This window comes from Ambystoma mexicanum, chromosome 3q (assembly GCF_040938575.1).
Source record: "Ambystoma mexicanum isolate Mex_15411 chromosome 3q, UKY_AmexF1_1, whole genome shotgun sequence".
In the NCBI taxonomy this organism is placed as follows: Eukaryota; Metazoa; Chordata; class Amphibia; order Caudata; family Ambystomatidae; genus Ambystoma; species Ambystoma mexicanum.
This window is the reverse complement of record NC_090926.1, coordinates 623,373,993-623,399,600: the sequence shown is the minus strand read 5'-3', so window position 1 is coordinate 623,399,600 and position 25,608 is coordinate 623,373,993. Positions and strand designations below refer to the sequence as shown.

The 25,608-nt window shown below is 44.7% G+C and overlaps 1 protein-coding gene across 2 annotated transcripts in view; it reads right to left on the bottom strand.

Annotated features, from left to right (window-relative positions):
• DNAH9 (dynein axonemal heavy chain 9) overlaps nucleotides 1–25,608 on the bottom strand; it is a 1,527,051-nt gene that overhangs the window by 1,112,642 nt on the left and 388,801 nt on the right. The window lies entirely within an intron of this gene.

Genomic DNA, 25,608 nt, shown 5'->3' with positions numbered 1-25,608 from the left:
TCAATTTCAAATAAGTTCCTTCGTCATTTAGTAAACTCATAGATTCTTTAAGGTATCTCGGTAACTCGTACGGTCCATGACAGCAAAGGATCCGACTTGGATCGCTGGTTTAATGATTAGGCCTTTCATCACTGTATTACTTCTGTATTCCTTTGCTAAATTCTAAGAAACTGGTGTCCTGTCTTTTTAAATGCTTGTACCAAAAGCAGTTCCTACTTCTGTAACCTGATAGCTGGTGTAAGAGACACTATGTCTGCATCCTAAATAACATATTCCCAGTGTTTTCTGCGTGTTCTGCCCAAGCCATGTCAACAGCCAAAACTGGTGGCTTTGCCACTGCTTGTTTATTTTTCACTCATAAGCAAACCAGCAAGGCAGACATGGCTGTGCTTAAGGGCAGTCATTTTGGACCTCTGAAGGAGGTTTGTTCTTGTAGTACTTATTACCGTGCTCTCACATTTCCCAATTACTTCTGTGGGAAGGTCACTCAGTCCTGTTTCTTTTTCTTTGAATTCTTGTTTTTATCCATGTAGGGCTACAAACCCCTAAACACCCACACACAAAAACAGGACTGCATGGCTTTTTCACGCATGTAATCGGGAAACTTGAGCGCTCAGTCAATGCAGTGCCAAGCACGGCTCTGGTGCCAAACCGGCCCAGAATGATTCATTAGCGATGACCAGCATTGCAGATTGGCCCCTTGCCACATGCCATTTTCTCTCAGGGTTATGCATGGTCTTTCAACAACTGGTCCTCAGAGGCTTTCTGCAATTAGAAAATATTGAGGTGACTGACCTAAATGTATTAATCTGGGTTCATTTTACAGTCAACAAGACCACTGAACACAATCACACAGGGAGAACGGAATGTGCAATTCCATGCTGCTGTCCCCTCTCGATGTTTGATTGTTGGTGCAAATAATGCACAGAAATCTGGGCAGACCCGGGTTTCCATGGTTTTTTACACTGCTTACTACTACCACATACAATGCTGGAAATAGACAATTTACAGGAGGAACTCCCCTTCTCACGCAGGGAGGTCAGTGGCATGGGCGGAACTAAGGGGCAGTGCCAAGTGTTGAATGATGTATGAGCCCTCGATGTAGGATGCTGGGTACTTTGCATAAAAGCAAAGTGCATTTTGGAAACAAAAACATAACCACCAACGTATCAAACATGTCTGTGCTAGTAATTCAAATGTGCATTCCTTCTGCATTCCTTCTGAGCATGCAATGCACACTTTCTATGGTGCACATTTTCTCTGTCAGAATAGTCAGTCTGACAGTAAAATGTTTGTTTGTTTATTTTTATTACTTATATTGCGCACCAGATCTGGGGGTAACTGGGCGCATTTTATAAGACAACTTAAAGCTTAGTTACAGGAGCACATGGCAAAAAATAGAGAAACAGAAACAAATATACAATAATATACAATAGAAATGTACAAAACTATATAATGGGTGAAAATGAGGATGCATGTATTTACAGTCCTGATCAGAAATTACTGGGGATTAAATGAGTCCAGGCAATGGGTGAACTATTGTTAGTCTGCATTTTAGATCCACATTATGAGGTTATGTCGGAAAGTGAGGTAGGGTTGGTCAGTCTTCAAGGTGGATGGTAGGGAGTTCCAGAGTTGAGCTGCTTTCACCTGAAAGCTGCAGCCACCGACTCTAGTCATTTAACTCTAGGTATGGAAATGTTGTTGGAGTTGGCGGATCTGGTGAGTCTTGTAGGTTTTATTCTCGTCAATCTCGTAGCGAGGTAATGTGGGGCGGCGTCATTGAGACATTTGTAGACCAACGAGGCAACTTTTAGTTGGATTTTCTACTGAGTAGAGAGCCAGTTATTGGCCCGTCTAAATTCGGTAATGTGGGCTCTCCTGGGAATACCTAGCGCTGCTCTGAGCGCATTGTTCTGCAAGATTTGAATTCTTTTGACAACTTCCTTATTAGCCCATGTGTGCAAATGTGTGCAAAGCATGAGACATATATACAAGTTTGGACCGTTTCATTGTTTAAGTTTGGGCTGTTGAGCCAAGAATGACTTTCAGATGCACTGTGTGAAGCCATGCACCGCTCAACTTTCAGATGCAGCCTGTGAAGACATGCTGGGATGCACGTACAGCTTCCCAGCCAGGAAAAAAAAGTTCAAGCTGAGAAAACCCTATTAGCACATACCATTGTGTGAGAAAGGGTGAATTTTTTGAAGGAGCAACAAATATATTAATGTTGTGGTTGAAGAGGTTATAGATAGGGCAGTGTATAGGCCCTGTGTTTAGTGAACAAAGTTATGTTCTTTAGTGAGGGGCGAGGAAAAATCTGCAGCAGGTGAAAGATGGAGTTGGAAAGGTACTGTGGTAGGAACAAGGTCAGTGTGTTAACATAGCAGGAGTGCCACCATATTAGATTTTAAAGACTAGTATATAATGCACAGAATACAACGCAGGCCTTGATGTGTAGCTGCAGCTTCATTTAGCTCAGTCCCTAGACAAATCCCTTTACCGTACCCCAGGAGAGAAGCCGAGGTCAGAGGTACCTGTGGTGCATAGATAAACACTAATTGTATCCAGCTGCAGGGCCTGAACGTGGCGGGAACAGAACTTTCGCTGTGGGGAGAGCAGGTAGGGATGCAACCTATGAAGGACAAATTCATGAGACAAGGGCATGAGATTTGGTGATGCCAAGAGCCCAGGTAAAGATATAGTGCACTACTGCCCCCACCCAAGGAGCGTTGATTCCATTTGAATTACAAGTAGACACTCCACCAAAGCAAATACATCCCTGAAATTCGGACTCAGGAGTGGTGCCCTGATAATGTCATTACTGGGCACCTGGGGTTTGAAGGAGATAGCTCAGGGGCAACGCGCTCTTCTTGGAAGCAGGATGGTGCGGAGCAACACATGTTCAATCGCCGGGTCCATGCTTAGAAACCTCTGGGTATTAAGCGCATTATAAATAACCATTTACAATTTATTTGTGTGTCAACATCTTCATTAACCAATCCCGTACCTGGATTTAATAGTGACAATGTTTTGGGCCACGTGTCTCGGGGGAATGGATTTAGATAAGGCGTGGTCAATTGGTCCAGGGAATTATAGGGGGGTATTAGCATGCTTTATAGGTGGTAGCCAATGAGGTTGCTAGGATAACATTGCAACCTACGTGTGTAATTTATGTAGGTTAACCTGTGGTATTCCATTATACAACCTGTAAATTCTTGGGGCTTGAAGTGCTATGTGTCAATTCGGTTCTACAGGACCGTCGACCCTTTTTTCATGTAATAAACCTAGTTTTCCTTGCAAACGGTGCAGTGATCATTGGGTCTTTTGGATTATTTTTGTTGCACGGGTTTTGGGTTACTGCTCTCTTTAGAGGCGTGCCCCGCTCAACTGCACGCACTGAGCACAGTGTTCAGGAGACACATGGCAGTCAGCTTCCTCAACTTGGAGGGTTTTGGGCCTTGTGTCTACACGGAACGTCTTGTTCCGGCCCAGTTCCTTCCCAGGCCACATATGCATTTACATGGATTTCTGTGGAATCTGCCAACTTTGAGCAAGAAAAAAAACCCATCAGGAACATTCTACAGGGATTCCCTGCATCTACACCAGCTCAAAATCACATGCTTCTGGAGATGGCCTTGGCATGGCGGAGCAGAAAAAAGCAAATCCCAAGCCACCATTAAAGACCAATACAATGACCCAATTCGTAAAAAGCATATGTAAACCTTTTACACGCGACTGATTGCCACAACACAGGTCATTGAGAGTAACACCAACGTAAAGCGAAATTGATATAAAGAGCTCAGTCATTATGTCGGACTCAAGTTGGAATACTTATTTAGAAAATGTAAATGTCGTCGGTCCATCTGAGAAGTGGAACACATTCCATAGGCGCTGCCCTGCACGATCCAGGGGCGCATGTATTACCTGCTCTCTCCGAAACGCCAACCGTGTGCAGAGAAGCAATGCCACCCCACTGTTCAATGTTAAAAAAAAAATCAAAAAAAAATGGTTACCACTTCAGGCTTGAAAGCAGCTGCGCTGGCGGCCCCCTGCAGAATGCCGCGCGCATGCGAAGTGGCTCTGGCGTGCAGCAGGACCACCTGCAGTTGGTTGGACAGGTGTTTCCTGAAAGCGGCTAAGAGCCTGCCCTCATAACAACTGGACTCCTTCCCACATCGGGCTTTTCCCGCGTGTTTGGGGGGCCGCGCGCTGCGATCTGCTTCTCGCCCTGGACCCGCAATTCAGTCTCTTGCGGCTTCCAACAAAAAAGTGCATTCGCCGAGGAGCAAAATAAAGTTGCGCTAGTGGCAGCAGGAGCCGTGAATCTCTTGGACTATTGCTATGGCAACGGTACCAAGTGCAACAAACAAGCAGCATGCCCGAGCTGGCGCTCCTGGAGCAGGCGTAGTGTTGTCGCAGGTGTAAGGATAGTCATTAACAGACTCCTATTTTCCGAAGGCTGCAGGCCTCTCTAATCAGAAAATCCTTAGAAGGGCTCCGACTGCGAGTTATCCCAACAGAGCGAAAAATGCAAACAAGTCATTTGCACCACGCAGCTTTAATTTCCCTTAACCATACGTTTCCGCGGCAGCATTTGTACTTGGTTTTCACTGTGGCCGTTTTTAGTACACCCCACTCGCTGCCCGTTCATTGGAGCACCTACAGTGTGTGGGCATTAAACTCCGTCCATTCCCTTGGAGACCCGAGCCAATCCGCGTGCTTCTAATCACCTGCAGCCTCTCTCTGCTGCAGCTGCAAAACAAATCGCCAATGTGCGCCAAATGATGCTGCTCGCTTAAACTCAGCATCGCCAATTGTGCCTTTTAAGCCAGGGGTACGTCATAAGCACAATGGAAGAAGTGATTTAAAAAGCAAGCATTGGCAACGCCAATGGTGTTGGCGTTTACTGCTGTTCTTTGCATGTGGTAAGAGGTGCAGGTGTGCAATAGAACGTGAAGAGGATTAGAGTATGGGGCAGGCAGGGCGTCTTAGACCCAGTAGGAGGAGTCTTGTGTGCTGCAGCAGGCCTACTACATACATGTGATTGGATGCCTTGATCACTGATGAATACTTCAGTGCAGTGCCTACGATGAAACGCAAAACTGTGAAACCCCCTTATAATATTCAATGTTAAGGATCCTCATACTTTGCACCGAAAACTCTCACTTCCAACAAGATATCCACATTTCAAAGGAAAGCAGACAAAGTGGATAGCCCCCCTTCCCCCCTGTATTCTAGATCACCAAGGGGGTATTTCAGCCCCCGTAGTGAAAATCAAAAGTTGGCAGCCATGAACCCAAGTTTTAATTTCCTAATAGCTGCTCCTCCTGTGTTATGGCTCCTCCTTGGTTGAAGCAAACGGCAAACAGGACTGTTCTGCTAGGGTTTGCAAACAGTTAAACCAGACTGTTCTGGTAGGGTTTGTTACCGCTGGTTGAAGCAAAGGGTAAAACCAGACTGTTCTGCTAGGGTTTGTAAACCAGACTATTCTGCTAGGGTGTGATACCATTGTTTGAAGCAAACAGTAAAACCGGACTCTGAACAGCGCCGCACTGCAGAGTCTGAGCCTGCATGCAGAAACTGCCAAAGCCTCACATATATGCCCTGCTTGACATATACTTAAAGAAATACGTTATTTTGTCTAAATGAAAAACGCCCGCTGGCCACCTCCCCGCTCGGATCGCCGTTATCGCGGCCGCTCTTATGACCGTTGCTTCCAACTCTCGTCACAATGCCCTAACCCGTATTACCTTTTTTGCATGCCGACATCCACGATTAGTTCAGAAATGGTTCGGACTATTTTACAGTTTAGAGCTCCTTCGCTGCATTAGCCATAGAATCTCATATAGCTGGAGGAACACGGGCTGGAATTTGCAAGGACAAGGTCGTGTCTCAATTGGTTGCTATAACCCCCAGCTACCTGCAGCTACCCACAAGCAAACTCCCTCCAGTCACCATGCGCTCGCTTCCTCCCGCTGGGCTGCATTTAATGGCTGCTTGCCGAATGATAACCTATATAAATACCCCTCTGCATATTATAACAATACAATATGTGGATGGGATTTCTTAAACGCAAATAATCTATCCATTATTGATATGGATAATCTATCCATACCCATTAAGTTGCATGAAGATCCATGACTTGTCATACTTTCAAATTTCCAACAGCTCTGTCCTGGGGAAAACAACAGGAAGTGAAAGGGTGGAGTCTGCATTTTGGGTCACTAAAGAGAGGAAGGGCAGTGCGTGGATTTTCTGGAAAATTCCTTCCGTTCATGCAGTCTTCAATGGGCTATGACAACGTGCAATACCTAGTCACGAACACGACCGAGACGCCCGAGATGGTTGCCCTCCATGCTGCAAGTGGCAGGAGTCTTCCACTGGTCGGATGGGAGGGGCCTGCCGCCCACAAGTCTTTCATGCGTGTCTCTATGTGTATATATGTTTTGGGTTTTACCCAGCACACATATATTTGGGAGGCACCAGATAGCTGAACACCCAAGCCATACTGTACAAGGACGAACTAGTATGGTTGCAACTGAAGGAGCGAATGTTAGGATATGGAGGGAGGGGTCACAGAGGAGAGGGAAAGGGCAGCCCAGCCAAGCCCGGGGAGCTTCTGCAGTTCTGCTCCCACTGAAGATATATTTCTGTGACTTTCCAACAATCTGACCATCCTAATTGTACCGTTAAGTTCCCTGCTCTGCTTCGGCACTTCCCTGCATTTAGTTGCCGTTTCTCATTTCTATTTATTGATGTGCTGCAGTTTTAGTTCCAGTGGGTCTCTCGCTTTCCTTATAGAGTGGCTTTGTGGCTCTGGCGAGTGTTGGTTCTTTATAGAGTGGCTTTGTGGCTCTGGCGAGTGTCGGGCCTACTTATGGCCCACTCTTTTATTGGGCATTTGCCCTTTCTTACTTTTTGGAACTCGCTTTCAGATTTCCAGGGGTCAAGGTATACAAAAAAGCAGTCAAACTATGCTCCACTCTCTCCCTTGCCACCTCACCCTGACCCGCTACACATTGACCCATATCCACCCTCACTCTCCTACCCTCTGAATACAAACCCCATACCCAAGTCCTGCCTTTCTTCCACTCCATCCCCACAAAACTGTGCTTTACATCTGTACTATCGAGATGGAAACATAGTTCAAGATACATTTTAAACTATCACAATTCCCTTCAGACATTGTCCCCTATGGCATCCAGCTTTATGCACCCCCCCCTTTCTAATTACCTACCTTTCGCATCTTGTAAGGGACATGTCATGGACTATAGCCACCTACCACCCATTACCTGTACACACAGCTGTGGCTGCAGCAATTTCACGTTAATCGCGGTTGGATGCAGACGATAAAAGCTGAGCAGTGTGGGTGAAGGGCTTTGTGGCGTATAGGGAATGGGCTTTATGTCCCAAGCAGGCCATTGAAATAAACAAAACTAAGAAAGCATCTGCAAGATAGCTCAGCACGCTGTCGTATTAGAGCATTTCCAGCAGGACCCGGGTTCAAATCTCCAGTAAGGGGCAGCAAAAAACAAAAGTGCCCTTCGCCTGCCGTAGTGTTACTTTTAGCTAACATGGTCTCCTTTTACCAAAAAGTAGACTAACGTCTTACCCTCTAGTTCCCACCCACTTCGACCTCTGCTGATTTCCCAATATGTGAAACAATGACTTCACGTCAACCTCCTTAAGGTCCAGTTAGCGGCTCGTCCGTGCAGTGGATGTGCAAAGACGACATGCCCAAGGCAGGCTCGTCCCCACCTGTCCATGCTCAAGACGGGTGCAGGGTGCTGCATGGTTCTCGTTAAAAAGTATATTTTGCTACCTCACCTTTTTTGATCGTTACTCAGGATTTGTAGTTTGTGACTGTGAGCACCCAGGTGGGGCACGTGTGTCATGCTCTGCTTGATACCAATAATCAGTATACAACCATTTTCTTTTCTCCCCTCTCTGTAGCCGGTCCCTTTGTTTTGTTTGAAACAATGCTATTGTCTGTTCAAGGGGATGAGACAACAATGAGGGCAGTGATAGGTTTAATATTCTGGCTTTAATACCCATAGAGCAACAAATTATTGAGGAAAAACGTTTGAATTCTACATAATATTTAATGGCTGCACAACAGCTAGTTTTCGATACTGCATCTAGAGAAATCTGCAAAGCACAGAAGCAGTGCTGCTAGCCGAGCAGCTTAAAGTGAATCCCATAAGAGGTACTTGCAGTGTTCATTTTGGAGACTAATTTACATCTTATGCTGTCCTTCAAAGTGACACACATGAATAAATCAATGTGTTTAATAAAAGTCTTTGCAAAAGGTTGAAATGTATGACTAACCAAATGCCAAAAAATAAATATATATTTATATGATGCGTGACTGTTCCTTTTACAGTAATCTGCAAGCCAAATAATGTCAATTTGCATAAATTGGTGTTAAAACTATTAATGAATATTATGTATGTGTCGCCCTATATCTGAATGCCCCCCCAGCCATCATAAGAGTTGCGCTTGACAGAATACCCATTGATTTCATTGCACGCTATTCACCTCTTATACAATGCAGAGTATTCATAGGCAAGAAATATACCTACAATATATCATTTAAAAAAAGGTTAAGATAGTAAGTTTAAGAAAAGAGATCATGTTTTTAGGGGGAGGGGTGGGGTTGGGAGTTTTATGGCGAACTGTGGGCCATTCCCGTTCCTATGACAAATTCACTTCTGCCCTGCAGGAGTAGAAAGGTAAGTGAGAGGCAAAAACGCCCACTCTCAGCCCTCACACCTCTACAAGTCAAGAGCCAACACAATCATAAAGGTAAAAGAGGCACAGTTAAAAGATATACCTCCTTCACCTTTTGCGATAACAGTGGCCGAGGGAAGGCTATACTCTCAAGAGGGGTGTGATTGTAGTTCAGTAACAATAATAACTAACTAGACATAATCTACACAAAACCCACCCCTCAGGACAGACCACAGAATAAGCAAAGATAACAAGATGCAGCAGTCTGAGTAATAAATCAGGTTTGTAAGGCAGGTAATAACCACAATATTCTTTAAAAGGATATGTTCTTAGATGTACAAAATAAATTAAAGTGACCTAGTCAGTATCTAGGACCCAAAATGGTCAAAGGAGGTAGGTGTCGGGCAATAATACCTTTTGCAGTGGCTTGGCGGTTCGACAACAGCTTAGTTCGGTAGTTTGAGTCAGTTTGAGATGCAACAATCGTGGTCATCCAGCGGCGAGCGGGTGTCGAAGCAAGGTCAAACTAGGAGCAGGCTGCAGTTTGGTGAAGATCATGGAGGTCAACATGTTCAGTTTGACAGTCGAGATTCAATGGCGGATGGACTGAAGACAAGATGTACAGGCAAGGTGGTTTGATGCGTCTCGAAGGATGCAGCTCAGGAAGAACACCAGTTGTGGTTCTGCCGTCGAATCGATCAGCGATGAAAAGACTGGTGGTGAGAACAGTGATTCGAGCAACGCAGATGGAGAAGCACTTCTCTGTTCGAGCCGAGGCAATGACATTCTTCATCTGGTGCAGCGGCCAACTTGTACAAACTGGCAGATTTCAGTTCGGAAGATAAAGAGTGAAAAGGCAGCTCCAGAGGGTCCTGGTGGTTCGAACCAGGTAGAACACCCTCTTATTACGGTTTGCAGTTGTTCAACTGTGAAATCACAGGAGTATATGCTGTCTTGGTTCTTCGGAGCTGTGAGTCCCACTTCCGGATCTCATGGAAAATATCTCTTTCTCAGGCTCCTAAACATGGGGGCGGCTGGCACACACCTCCTAGGAGGCCCTTCAATCCCAGGAGGTCCTTGGGAGCAGGGTGGCTGGCAGAGTTGCAGGTCTTGTTTCAGCCGCAGGTACACCCCCAATGGCCCTTTGGGATGTGCTTGTCTCTACCTTGGAACACCTGTCATCACAAATGTAGGACTTTGGAAAGGACCATCTCCCGACAAGAACCAACAAAATCTTCTGCAAGGGTTGAAGTGTGAAAGATGATTCAAATAAGAGGTGAGAAACACTTTCTTTTAAAGGCAAAAGTCCCCATGTGATTGGACTAAAGCTAGCCTGCTTCAGGCTTCCAATCACTGTTATTGGAACAAACGTACTTTGCCTTTTGACATCATAAGTGCTTTGTGCTACAGGAAGTTGAAGGGACAGAAAGTAACGTCAAAGCAGAAAAAAACAAGATGGTAGAACCTTCCTGCAGCTGTAAGGAGCTTCCTTGGTGTACACTAACCCTGTCCCCTTCCCTTCTCAACAGAATCAAAGGCCTTCAGATCTGCAGCGCCCTGGTGTGAGGCTACTCCTTTTGTGAATGGGTGTGTCATTTGATTCCTGTTCCCAGTACGGCTTCCTGTGGAGAAGCTGTTTCTCTGATAAGGGTGTTACCTGCCCTCACAAAGGAACCAAGAAAGGCAATCTCCCAAGGCTACAGTCTTGCTAGCAGCCACATGTCTGCGGAGAATACACATCACCCTTCCACAGCAGAACTGGGCTCACAGTCCTGACACATGCGCAATATAAAATGTATGTGGCTGTAATAATTATGAGAATAATAGGTATTGTTTATATTTGGAGATGTTTGTGCCACCATGATGGTAGACCCATAATTTTAGACAGCCACTCACCCCTGATTGGACAGCCACTCACCCCTTTCTGTAAACTGCAGGGAGAGTTTGCAGAAATTGTTTGTGGGTTCGGGTATAAATGTCTGTTTCTGGAAGCCGAAGACAAGTCGGTCACTGGGGCTGAATCCAAAGAGGAAGAAAAAACGGTTGTATCTGATTCCAGTGACTGGAGATGCCTGCTGTGTAACAGGAGCCTATTTGGACCCTTCCTTCCATGCCACCTGGGGATCCCGAAGATGATGACCTCTACCCAGAGGCTGGTGACACACACTAGTCTTGAGAAGACCTGCATGTAGAGTCATCCTTGAAGTGCTGTGACGTTGTTTGGTTCCAAACCGCCAATACACAGGGACCTTGAGCAAGAGTGCAGTGCAAGATCTTCATGGTTTGAATCCTTGAAGTCCCCTCACCAGAGTGCCGAACCAGATTAGTGAGGAGAATTCGACCAGCAACAATTGTCCTTCATCTGGTAGCTATAAAATGGCACCATAAGCACAGAGCCATGAGAAGCACTGAAGATTAATTTGTTGGGAGTCTTTTCTGCTGACTGCTGCAAGTTCCCATCCAGTGTCTGTTCTTTTGTCACCATGACCAAGAATTCAGGGACCGGGTCCTGTGCTGCTACATGGTGAAGGTGTCAGTCTGCAAGCACTTCTTCACTGCTGCGGCACTGTGTAGGCTTGGGTAATACTTACCTTAAGTCTTGTGTCAATCCTGTGTGGCTGAGTGAGTGATTTGTGTGTTTTGCCCATACTGTTCGCACAGGCCTAATGGAGGAGCACACCTAGGGATCCTTCTACGAAGTCCCTGAACACTTTCTACTAACTTCGAAGTCTTTACTTACTTGTTGAAGGAGCAATCCTCTGGAACTCTGACTTTGCTGCATCTGAGCCTCATACTGACCTTCCTACGGTTGGCTCCGAGACCACTATGGTCCTTCTGCCTCTGAGATCCATCATGCCCTAGAATAGGGAAGGACTTTCAAGTATATGGACTTTGACTAGAAAATATAACAAGTGTTGCAAATTACTTACTTGTAAATGTGTTAGTGTGTAACTGATTCCTGAAACAGAATACGTTACACAGTGTCCTAAAGTTCGTACTTCCCTTTGAGAGTTGCTTGTTGCCCCTCTGAAAAGTAGAATTTATTTACTTACCTTTGAATTGAGTTCCACTCTTCTAGAAAGTAACTGAGTTGGTATTTCTTTATTATTCCTGAAACTGAATAAGTGTCAAAGTCTACCAATGCTTACGCTGAACTGCTTAGTGCATTTCTAAAATAGTCTGACAGAGTTCTCACCTATCCTAGAGTTGCATTCTGCCCCTCTGAAAAGTATACAAAGTTCTTTACTGACCGTAGAATTGTGTTCTATTCTTCTGAAAAGTATCATTGGTACAACTAACTATTGCTGTAATCGAAATAGTGTTATAGTTTATGACCAATAGGGTCTTACCTTGAATAAATGCTGTCATTCTAAAAGTGTAACATTGGATTGTGATTACCTGGAATTGTTCAGTGTATTTCTAAAACAGTCTTACAGAGTTGTTACTTATCCAGGAGTTGCTATCTGCCCCTCTCAAAAGTATATAAGTTAGTTACTTACATTTGAACTGTGTTCTGAAAAGTAATAGTAGTGTAACTGTATCCATTATGAAAGAAGAATACGTTACATATTGCAACTGCAACATGTTTACTTGTAGTAGTGTAGCAGTGTTAGTATAACTGTAGTATTCCAATAAGGGAATAACACTGTAGGTTATTACTATTAGGGTATGCCTCCCTTGGATTATCTTGTGTCTTTCTAAAAGTCTAACTAATATGGTTTTACTCCCCATGAATAGCATGTTGCCCTTCTGAATGTGTATCACTAGGTTTTACTCACCTTGAACTGCAGACGGCTCATCTAAATAAGGTTATACTTTGGGTGGCATACCATAAGTATTTTGTTGGTTTTTATAATTGTGTTTATGTGTTATGATATAGTACTTACCTTTCCAAAGATTTAGCTTTGCATATAAAGTGAACGGTTGTGGGTTTGTGGCTTTGCATATGTTCCCTAAACAGGTCCACACCGTTTAACCAATCTGCACCAAATTTTGCAACGTCATCCGTTAGGACCCTCAGGACATTACTGGCTACATGGCATCTGGAAACTAGTCCCCTTTCCCCGGATTTCAGCAAAAGTGAAAATTGGGTGTGGGGTTGTGGCTCCGTGTATGTTCCCTATGACATCTGGACACGTCCACCCCTTGCCCTGGATTTCAGTAAAAGTGAACATTTGGGTTTGGGTTTGTGACTTTGTGTATTTCCCCTATACAATTCCACACAGTTTTACCAATCTGCACCTAACTGTGCACAGTCACCTGTTAGGACCCTCCTGACATTACTGGCTACATGGCAATTGGACACTGCATCCCTTTCCCTGGATTTCAGCAAAAGTGAAAATGTGTGGATGGGTTAGTGGCTTTGCATATGTTCCCCATACAATTCCACACTGTTTCACCAATCTGCACCAAACTCTGCACAGTTACTGTGAGTTATTGTGAGATTGACATCATGGAAGGAAGGAAGACAAATTCAAAGGTGAACAAATCTTTATTAAAGAAAATGTCAGGATGTAATAAGGGCTATCTTGCCCTAACCTAAGGTGGGATCTACCTACCTGAAAAAAACAAAGGAAAGTCTGTGTCAAGGTGTCCAACTCAAAAACAGTTTGTGTCCAAAAACCTACACATGCACTCACAACACAACATGTATACAGAGATGCAAGGTTTCAAACACAACGGCCAGAGCAAATCTTAGCTCAAGCTTACTCTTCAGCTTATTTCTTCCAATTGTCAATAGGTTCTCTTATAATGTTCAATATACCTTTTTTAGGGTTGAAAGGAATACAGTTCCACACTTTTGTCAAGGTTGGAGGGCCTTCCCCAAGTTCAATAAAGTTTCAGGAAATAAGTCTTAGGGCTCCCCTCTTCCAGTTTGTATAACTCAGGGTTCCCTTCCCCAAGCCTGATGTTCACCACTCCTTGTTCCCTTTATGTCACCACAGTAAACCTCCTTGTTCAGGTAAAGGGGTTCTCTGGTCTTGGCGCATTTTCAGACCACCCAGTCCACCCATTACAGGTCACACAACCAGGAACCTGGCATCTATTTTTAGTAGTCCTTCTTGCAAAAAACAGTAGTTCTCTGGTCTAGGCTCAGTTTCAGAAAGCACGCACCACCTAAAACAGGTCAGGCAACCAGGAACTATTATCCGTACTTGAGAAGTTCATTATTCAGCCAACATGATTTCAACATATAAAACCTTTCTTCATCATTGTAGCTTCTTATTCCACAATTGTTGCTTGGTTCACTTTGACTAAACACATGTGTCTTGGTAATTTGCATCCAATTCAGCGTTTAATAAAGATGCGTGTGTTTTGATGTTCAGTTCAATATTCGGGAGAAATAACTTTCACTGCTTACATTCAATTCAATATATAAATAAAGGCACTTGCTCTTGCGTCCTTCATTCACTTGTTCAAAAAGGAAAGCTTCGTATGTTTCATTCAGTTCTGTATTTGTGTTTCTTTTATTCAGCTCAGTATCAGTAAAGATAACTTTCATACATTTTGTTATAAAAGTTAATTTGATTCCAAACCCTGCTACTGTGTTCACAGGTTTTCAGAGTTCTGTGGTGTCCCTGAAACTTACCTGCACAATGCTGTCCTCCACATGGCTTCACCCTTCCTGCATGAAAGACTGCTTGATGGGTGCTTCCCGCAGCACTCTTCAGCGATCGTGCGGAGCCTCGCCAACACAGTCTGACAGCTCCGGCTGTTCGGCTTTTCTCCAGGGGCTTCTCCAACCTGCACTATTCCTCCGGCAAGCTCCTCAGGGACTCAGCAGGCAATCCAAAATCTTGGCTTCTACTTTTGCATAGCTCCTTCTTCCACTGCTCTCCTCTTCCAACGCACTCTTTGCAGCTTCATAGTTCCACCTTTTATACACCTGTGGTCCAATAATGGACTGCAGGTGTGCGCCCCCCCCACCCATCAATTGCTGTTACCTGACTCTCATTAGAAGTAAATGCCTGACCTTCATGCATCTTCTTCATCCCATTACCAAAGTGGTGAGAGGAGGTACTATTTACTACTCTCAGTTGCCCCTTCTCCGTCTCAGTACTTGAATGTATTCCAGAAGGGAAATGGAAGGGAACACTCCTAGAATAACCCATAAAGTTCGGGAGAAGGGTAGGTTGATCATCACAAGGATAAGGGGATACCATGTCTCACCTAAAGGCATCTCACTCCCAATCACCAGAGACCCTTGTACAGAGGGTCCCTGGGTTGCCTCTCCTCACCAAACAGAGAAGAGAGTGGGCACCACTGATTAGAAGTCTTTTCAAATCTTAGAGTCAATGTGGAAGTAGAAGTATGCAAATTGTAGTTCAGAAGGAGCTGGCTTCTAATCAGTGGTGCCCACTCTCTTCTCTGTTTGCTCTTTTTCCTCCCATTGCGAGACACAAAACAGTGGAGGCACACAATTTCTTACTCTAATATTTGTTCTTTTCAAGAATTTATTACATTAATATGTCGTTTGAAGACATAGAAGGTCTTTCGTCGAAGTGCGCTGAAACCTTAGGGTTTTCTACGGAGGAAGCAACCACAATCCTTGAACTTATCAGCGAAACATCAATAGGTACACATGGAACCACACCAAAGGATCCAGCAAAACGGATCAAACAACTAGAATACTTGGTACGGAAGGAGATCAACAGGAAACTCCACACAATCACCCTGGGTCGTTACTTTGAGAATCAACGCATTCCAAGGGGACTCCGAATACAAGTGCGTCCCACTCTCTGCAAAGAGAGCAAGGAATTTGTTCGCAAATGGGAGGCTATCTTAAATAAATGCTCCCTTGACTTGATCTTACTCACCATTCAAGAACTTGCTAAAAATGTAGTCACTCTCAGTACAGAAATCCAGGAGATTGAAAAGGAACTTGTGGAATCATTGGGAAAAGAAGAATACGACCTGATTCTCTCCGATATAAATACTAAACTTGAAGAGTACAAAACTGAACTGGAACAAAAGAAAGTCAAGAAATTTAAGCGGGACACGTACGATTACAAAAATGACGAAGTATATACATGGATGGAGAGATATGGCCCGATAGCACCAAAAAAGTTCCATAAACATCCGTCTGAAAACACCTCCAGCTCAGATTCAGAAGCACCGAGGGATTCAGAGACACCTACGGAACAAGCAACAAATAATTCGGATCGAACAGCTAGTCCTTTAGCACAAGCACCCTCCACTTCAGCTTTTTTAGGCGCCCGCCCAAAAGAACCCGCAGGGGGAGGAGGAAACCTAAGACCCAAACCACAGACACGTCTACAACTAAGGAAAATCTAGTCATGAACATTTCAGACAGAATCCTCAACAAGCTTGAAGACACATTGCAAAAAGGATTACGTTTTGTTCCGACTTATGGTACCACACTATTCAACAGCAAGATTGAACTATATAAGTTTGTAAGGAAGTTGAAATTGAAAGTGTTTTTTGAAGAACTAGAAACCTTTGATAAACCAACTCAAATGTCTGATTTCCAGGAATTCAGGGCCAAGAGCGGATTTGTACCACCTATCAACGTACCCTCTATCGACATCCTTCAGAGATTGGTCACCCGCGATCTTGAACGGATCAATTACAGAACTCCTCCTCATAAGAACCTTAAACCGCACGAAATTAGGCTTATTAAAGACCTGTATAGTGACACGAAAATAGCAATTCGACCTGCTGATAAAGGTGGTGCCCTTGTGATTCTCAACACTGTGGACTACGATTCAGAATGTCGGAGACAACTTCAAGATAATACTACATATGCCACATTAGACCATGATCCTACTATCTCCGTCAAAAACAACTTGGTCATCTTGCTTGATAAGGCGTTAGAACTCGAATGGATAAATGAACACACATGCAAGTTTCTGCTAAATGATCACCCAAGAATTCCTAATTTCTATACACTTCCTAAGATCCACAAGGATTCCACAAAACCCCCTGGCAGACCCATAGTCACAGGGAAGGACAGTATTAACCAGCCATTGGGCATTTACATTGATTTCTTTCTTCAACCGCTTATACAGAAAACGCCAACCTACACCAGAGACACAACTCATTTTCTTCAGAAACTTAACTCTACCACCCCTCAACAAAACCAATTGATGTTTACCATAGATGTTAAGAGCTTATATATCTCCATACCACACGACCTCGGAATTGAAGCTGTTGAATGGTTGTTACTCCAATCACCAGATGTGCGTGCACAAAAAGAATTCATTCTGACTCTGTTACAGTTCATTTCTGAAAACTCTTATTTCCAATATTGCAACCAGTTTTTCTTACAAACCTCAGGTACCTCTATGGGTGCCACCATGGCACCTACATACGCCAATTGTTTTATGTTCAAATTCGAGATGGATCATATATTGACCAAACAAGAATGGAAGAAAGACATCCATATGTGGACTCGATATATAGATGATATTTTCGGTGTTTGGACAGGCACAGAGCAACGATTTGATGATTTATTTGAGTATATCAACAGCATTGACCCACGAGTGCAGTTTACCAGAGAGTCATCACGTGACAAGATCACCTTTCTCGATGTACAAATAGCAATGGAAGACATCAGCTACAGTACCACCCTATTCCGGAAACCTACCGATCGCAACAACCTGTTGCACCGCCTGAGCTTCCATCAACCGAGTTTACTCAGGAATCTTCCGTTTAGCCAACTTCTACGGGTAAAGAGGATCGTTAGTGATCCTGAAGACTGCATTACACAACAACTTGTAATGAAAGAAAAATTCCGTCAACGAGGCTACCACCAAGAAGAATTGGACTCGGCAGTTCAAAGAGTCAATAGCCTAGATCGGGATACTTTACTATCCGCTTCAAAGAAACCAGTCAGAGAGTTGAAATCACCTGTCTACGTGTCGAAATTCTCCATCCAAAGCAACAAAATCAAGAAGACAATCAAAAAACATTGGAGTATTTTCAAAAATGATAATACGATCTGTTCAACAAACCACCAGTGTTTGCTTTCGAGAGAAGTAAGAACCTCAGGGATGAACTAGTACAGACGAGATTACCCCCTAAAAGATTGATCACACACCGTACTGGCACATTCCCCTGTTTACACTGCATCAATTGCAACTCCGTAGTAAAAGGGAATGTTATCTTCCATCCACGAACAGGCAAGAAGATTTTTCTTAAGACATTTGGCACCTGCGACAGCACCAACATAATATATGGCATTAAATGCCCCTGTGGAAAATACTACGTGGGCCAATCCACCAGAGCTGCTAAGATACGGTGGAACGAACATCGGTCCTGCATTCGGAACTCCAACCCGAACTCAGAAGTGGCTCGACATTGGGCCATGAATAACCACAACCTTTGACAGATTAAGTTTCTGGTGTTGGAGTCTTAACCAGAAATAACCCTCACGAAGATTTAGGCTTGCGCCTAAACTGAAGGGAAACATTTTGGATCGATAAACTCTGTAGTCTGGTCCCTAATGGTTTGAATGAAGAAATTAATTACCACTGTTATATTTGAATCTGATTTGAAACATCACGACATCTTTGTTCATCCCAATGTCCTGTAAATGCACTTCAAGCATGAAATTTGTTGTTGACATTGCTCTGCTTCCATTACAATTGACTAACATGTTTTCCATATCCTGTACCATCTTGGATCCTGTGTTACCTCAACAACAACCTCACTACAAGTCCCGGACCCTAGTCTGGGACCCAAGGTGCCGCCTGTAATGGGCGACACCACCCGCGATGAGGTTGTGTCGTACTTTCAACCATTGCTGATTTTATGTGATTCCATGTATCATCCTCTTTTCAAATGCAAATTAATGCACCAGCTACAGTTAAATTATCCCTGCCATAAACGAGTTCCAGGTTAATTTACATGTTTTTTGCTTCATTAATTGTTTGTTGCTTTTTATGTAACTCGATATGTCCAGTTGTTTTCTTTCTGTTCACAACGGACCCCATTGTGGTCCCTTTAACACTCGAGTATTTTTTCCATTTCTATTTATTATCTCCAGTGATTTTCTTTAGTTTGGGCTAAATACATTTTTCATACAGAACATCATGCAGGTATGCCCGTAAATTATACACTCCTCTTAACCATGCAGACTTGCAGCTGCCATACACTCCGTTGCGTGACCACCGGCCACTAAATGGCGCGAGACGGTCACGTGCAATATAAATGAGCCGTTGTCCTAACACGGCAGTCTGAGATGCAGCCCGGCAACTGCACGCAGGAGCTCTCACACGCTCCGTGTGCTTAGAGGTAAGAGACGCGATCGCAATATTTGCAAACTACCGTTTTGGAAATCCCTGTTTGTTACGCTGTCTCACTCACACTGGTCCTTTCCCTTCATTAGATTCCATTCACAAACACGCTTGTGTTTAACAATATAGCCGCTGTATTCACGGCTCATCGTTTTGACCCATGCTGCTGTGGGCATTGACAACGAACGTTCTCGTCTGTGCAACACTATTAAGGTAATCACAGTTTCTCACATATCTTTCTGTTTTTGTTATCCACAATACAATCAACTCATTATTTCTTTCTATTTCTTTCTATTTATTTCTCGTAAAATCCTTTGGAAACTCTACTGACTGGTACGTTCACATCATTATTATTTTTACAAATATATGCAATTGTTATGCTGACATTGGTGCATTATGTTGTTTACGTGCAATTGATTAGACTTGCCCTGAAGAAGGAATTATTTCCGAAATGCATTGGCTTTAGTCTGTATCACATATGAGTTGCGGCAACTGCTCCCTCACTAAGAAGCTATTAGTGACAGCTTTGTTTGTTTTTCTTTGGATACATTACTATTTAAAAATCAACAGACTTCCTTTTTTTATTTTTTACTTTGTACTTTTGATACCTGAAAAAGAACTACATTTTCGAACTTTGAAAGATTATTAGCCCTTGTCTGGGCCCCATTGAGAGCAGCTGTGTGACCTGGTATTCCTACTCGGTCTCTAGCTTTTGATGCCTCTCCTCACCCCCATGAACATGACGGTCCGAAGAGACAAAAACACATATAGCCACTCACTAGTCAGACAGCCCCCAGGAGTACCAGTGACATCCAGGAATGCACAAAGATTCTCTTAGACAACCGTTCAAAGCTTACCCAATCAATGTATTTATGGAAACAGGTGCTTCAACATTGATCATTGACCCAAATGCCTCGATGAACGATGTTGACCAATGCCGAGAAGCCAATATGCTGACGTCATTACTGACACCACGACATAGCAATGTTAGTCATCACCTTAGCCAAATGTCTTCCATAGTATGGCATAACATGGCATCGTTCCCCTGCCCCCATCCATTGACATAACCCACTGCCCCTCCCACGCCTACAAGGAGCAACAGGAACCATCCTGACCCCATTCTCGACTCGGGCCACCCTGGCCAGTCCTTACCCATGCCCGAATTTTGGGGTACCCACCTGGGCGAATCCCCAGTACAAGGGGAGTCGCCTGACCCCTCTTCAACCCACCAGGTACCACATCATTGATTTCTCACCCAATTGGGGGCACGGTGGATTTCCACCTTAGCAATACTCCATAACAATCCATGAACCACTTCCCTAAATCACCAGGAAAGGATCAGGAACACCTGCCTGCTCTGGGCATCCCCAATCCCAGTGCCAGCTTATACCCCCAAAATATTTCCAGTATCATTGTCAATGGATACACCAGTCCCAGTAAACCACTCAATACACCTTCTATCGCACACCTAACCTGCCCAAACAACGTGGACGTCACTAGCCACTATCACATGCATACTTAATGCCTACACGCCACAGCCTTCTTCAGCTGTATTTCCAACATGAAATACTTGAAACGCCACAGCCTCAGTCAGCTTCCTTCCCAACCAATCAGACAACGTAGCTCTACAACCAATGGGGGCGCGTCCTTTCGGCCAATGGAGGCCAATGGCTCATACAATATAATGCAACGGGACAAGCTATGCAAATTGTAGCTGGATCCTGATGCGGATAGCAACGTAACACAAGAGGTAAGAGGCAATTCTTGCACGGTTTTCGATCCACTCGGGATGTTATTAATCTGAACTATTCAGATTCACCCCCTCCACTTTGTTTTCTCTAAAGCAGTGACCCAATGAGGGGAGTCATGCATCGGTCATGACTGCAACACGGCAAGCGTAGTAGGGGGCGTGGCACATATAATCGAATACCACCTGACCTATTGATAAGCACCCAGACCAATCCAATCAGCGGGGTCTTATTATGTTCACAACGGCGCACTGCAGATCGTAAACAATGGCATTAAAACAAATATGGATCCTTCCCTCATCCCATGTTTTGGGCCACAGTGAGGGGAGGGTCCCCGGGCACCAGCGCCCAGAATGACCAGGAATCAAATGCACCCTAAAACCAACCCGCACACCACCAACAATCAAGAACCCTTCCCTCACTCTTTTCCCCCCCTCTGGGCAAAACTGAGAAAAGGGTCCCCGGGCACCAGTGCCCTTATGGCCGGAGCCACTACGGGCCACCACCCACATCCAAGGGCCTCTCCGTTCTCTCACTACCCAACCAGGCACCAACCCTATCTCAATGGGACACAACCATAAGCACTCTATGCACCCAATGGATACAGGCCCTTCCCACATTAGCCCATCCAGGCCTGTGGGAACGGGTCACCGGGCACCAATGCCCCATGATTTAGACTGCCTATGGGGCACAGTACCCCCAACTATGGCACTCGGATTGAACATTACAACATTACATTCTCGCAGCCATTCTAAACTAGGATTCTTGTAAACATACACTCTCCCTTATTTTTAGGTAATAACCTCTCGAATTTATTGAATAACGGAGGCGGACCTCAGCCCCCAATGAATCCAACTAGCCAGGATCAACCTGACGCAACAGAGACAAGCTGTACTTTAGTCACCCCCTATCACCTACAAGGTGAGACCACTCAAACTGATTCAGGCAACCAATTAATGAGACAACATCTAGGAGCCAATCTAATCTAGCTGACAATTTTTTCATGTGATGCAGCCAAGCTAGACAATGGCAATTCACATGCGGTGGGAAGATGAACGGTTCTCAGCAAGACAGACATGAAGTGAAACATGGACTTGTTAACATTGCAACATTGAGGGCACTCTCACTGTCAAAAGTGGTAAGGCTAACGGATACATTGGGAACAAAGTCATTCTCACCTTGAAGAGGTGCATAAATCGCTGAGAACAGAGCTGGATCCTAGGCCTGGGGAGACCAGTTCCAGCCAATCAGGGAATGGAAATTCAGGAGTGGATGGGAGAGGGCAAGAGCCAATGGTAATCCTGCGACCCTGCAACAATGTAATAGGTGGTTTCCTGGGGAAGGGGCAGGGCAGCCAACTGACATGCGAAGACCAATCAACTAAGACTATAGGGGTTGTCCATACGGGATACCACTCTGATCACCTAACTAAAAAGAGTTATAGGTTTTTCGTGGCAGGGCCCGTGTTGTGATGCTATGGAACAACAAACAACCCCGACACAGCCTTGGGAGGTGTGATTCTGCGAATGCTTGAATGTCCTGTATGAGCAGTGGCGTTTTTTGCAATAAACGACAGTTTTAACTTGCCCTTGTCAGAGTCCTCCATTTGTTACTGAGGAAGTGTTGTTGGGCCCTGGGAGCTGAACGGGTACGCTCATAGTAACCCTCAGACCTCTGACATACCTAAGCCAACACCCTCTACCCAGGTGATCCTCCATCGCTTGTCCAGCCCTAGGGTTAGGATCCTATAGAGATGGCCTTTCCCTGGCCACCTGCATATAGGATCCTAGGGGAGTAGGAGTGAGAATACCTTCAGGTTTCTCACACCAGCTGTTAGGACCCTCCAGACATTACTGGCTACATGACATTTGGACACCCCACCCCTTTCGCCTGAATTTCAGCAAAAGTAAAATTTGTTTGTGGCTTCATGAAGTGTTGTTCCTCATACAATTGCACACTGTTTCACCAATCCGCCCCAAATTTGGCACAGTTACCTGTACCTATGAGGGAATGAAAGCCCAGGCAATGCCGGGTATATCAGCTAGTGTGTAGAAAAAATAAACCATAATTTCTACAATACAGATGTCTATCAATTTTACCATATGTCTGATACAAATTCTTTGTTCCTATCTGCAGCCCTCTCTCCCTCCTAAGATAAGCCTAGCTGCTCTGTCCATGCTACCCACATCTCAGGTGTCGCAGCCTTATACTAAGAGTGGGAGTTTCTGTATTGCCTCAGGTATAGTTTTATAAAGCCCCTGGTGGACTTCAGAAAAACTGTCCTAACAGGATGCAAGCGTGTACAAGCAGTATTTGGGCATGAGCGGAGAGAAGTTTGTCAAAGTTGAATGGCTTATGGGTGTTCGGGGAATTGGAGCCCTTGATGTGGGGTCTGATGGTATCCATCTTGTTGGTAAAGAATATATTGATAGCCTCACAATTCACATAAGATCCTGTCACCTATGGGTCTGTGTGGTGTTGGAGGAATGTTTGACCACCAAAAAAGGGCTTTTTCCCTGTTAGAGGATGCTCTAATGGTGGTGGTGTCGAAGAAGCCTTGGCTTTAGATATCAGAGTCCACTGTTTGTAATGTAAGGCATTTAGGAGAGAGGGACTTCTGGTGTGTAGGCCTTTCGCCAGAATTTCTCAAGAGCTCCAATGTCCCAATTTGTTTAGAGATTGCTTTTGAGCACACTGGGGGTTACACAAGTCTGTTCTGGTGCTGACCAATTTTTCATTGTGAAAGTATCTGCAAACTCCCATTGATGTGAGGCTAAAGGTTTCGAGCAGCAAGGTGACATTTACAGTGGTGGAGGAAGTTGGAGAATCGTATCCAGCTCCTCCACTGGAAAGTTTTTGAAGGCGAGACGTGCCACCATGTGGTGCTTATTCTGAGCGTAGTGCACTTTCAGACAGTGTGATAAAGAGAATGGATTGGCAATAGGTCTGTCAAGTGATGGGTGATGGGGCCAAGGGTCTAGATAGCTAAGCAGAGCAAGAGGATAAAATGAGGTCTAGGTATTACCGCTGATGTGTGTGGGGCTAATACACTATGTTTTATGTCCAGTGAATCTGCCAGGGACAGACATGCAACTCTGGTGTTTTTGGTTGCTTGGGTCCTAAGAAGGTTGAAGTCTCCAAGGGAAAATGTTGGTCACATGAGAGACTGAAGATGTAGAATGTAAATCTGTAATATTTCTATTTTTTATTAATTATTTTACTTCTAAAGCACTTACTTCGTAGCACTGTACTTAGTGAATTGGTAGAATCATAGTTTTGATGACAAGTTAACAACTGAACAGACTAGAAAGTAGAATTGACAGACAAAAACTATAAAGACGCAAAGGTAAACCAGTGAAACTACAAATGAGGGTCAAGCAATGATACTTTTGCAAGACAAATGGCATCAAATGGCATTAAAAACACTACAAAAGGATGTTACTGGCGGTGTCTTTGAGGGCTTCAGATGGTGAAGGTGTGAAGGAGACATGTAATGCAAAGGAACACAAATGAAGTGAACCACTGGAGCACTGACTATATCGGGCAGTAAAAGATGATCCAATGTTAAGTAACTGAAGTCATTAGTGCACAAAATAAAGGTGGCCAAGACTGGACAGCCACGCCATCAAATGGGGGCAGGCTAATAAAAGTTTCACTCAAATGGCCAAATAATACGACCAGTAGCCAAACCGGTAGGACAAAAAAGACTTCCGTCATGGTGTGCCCCAATGCACAGCAGCAGCAGCAGGCTGGTAACAGAAGTCCCTCTGCTCAGCCCACACAGATCACCAGTAGAGTCTGTCATCCACACCACCGCAGCAGCTTTACAACAGCAGCAGTAAGGCTCGAAGAGGGAACAGTGCTCCCAGAAGACGGGCACCAAGTAGCGAGACAAGAGCTCTGCAATCCATGCCTGACCAAACCAGCTCACCAGGCAGACAGGCAGCGAGTGCGTGAACATGGGTGCCAAGATCCACTACGGCACAATGGTACACTCGCACCACCCATAGCATGCACAAGGCTCCCCTCCGGCTCGCAGTTCCAGCCCAGGCGCGATCAAAGTCTGGCTCATAGCTCCCTGGTCCATACCATCTGCCGTGCCTCCACTCTATATGCGAGTGCCATTGCACTGCGCCATCGGCAAAGCCAATTATCTTGGAACGTACCACACATCTGAGGCGTTCTGTAAATTAGCTGAAAAGTGGCTTAGTCCTTGTATGTTAGAGGGAATTGGCAAAAGGATTTTCCGATTGAATTTAATGGCGATTGATGGTGCACCATACAAGACCAGTCGATGTTGAGGATGACTGCCATTCCTCCCACTGTTTTCTCTGACTGGTGAACTTGTTGGATACTGTATCCATGAGGGACGAGGGCAAAAAAAGACTTAAGAGGAGGTGGTGTGGGCCAGGATTTTGTAATGAAGATAACATCGAGTTAATTGGAGACGATCGTTTCTGAAATGTATGCTGCATGCAGGACAGCTGAGTGGGTGTTATTCAGCATTAAGAGTGTGTATGGCATTAGTGGTGGGTGGCATGTGGTAATGAGGGGGATTTGGAGAAGGTTGACCTGATCAGAGGTACAGTCTTGGCGAGCGTGTTCACGCAGGCAGTCCCCGGAGAGTGCACAGAGACACATGGTTAGTTCTTGCTGGCAGCGAGGGGCAGAGCATGCCCTGCATGTTCATTTGAAAGAGGTCCTCCCTGATCACGACCTCTTAGTACAGAAGCTTGACCTCAGGGTAGTGACACTCGCAGAGACTGACACCGAACCGTATGAACAGTCCCTGCACTTGCTTGGTTCTCCTAGTAACCTCACTCTTTAAAGGAGACACAAACACTTTGCTTTTACATTTCATCCACCCC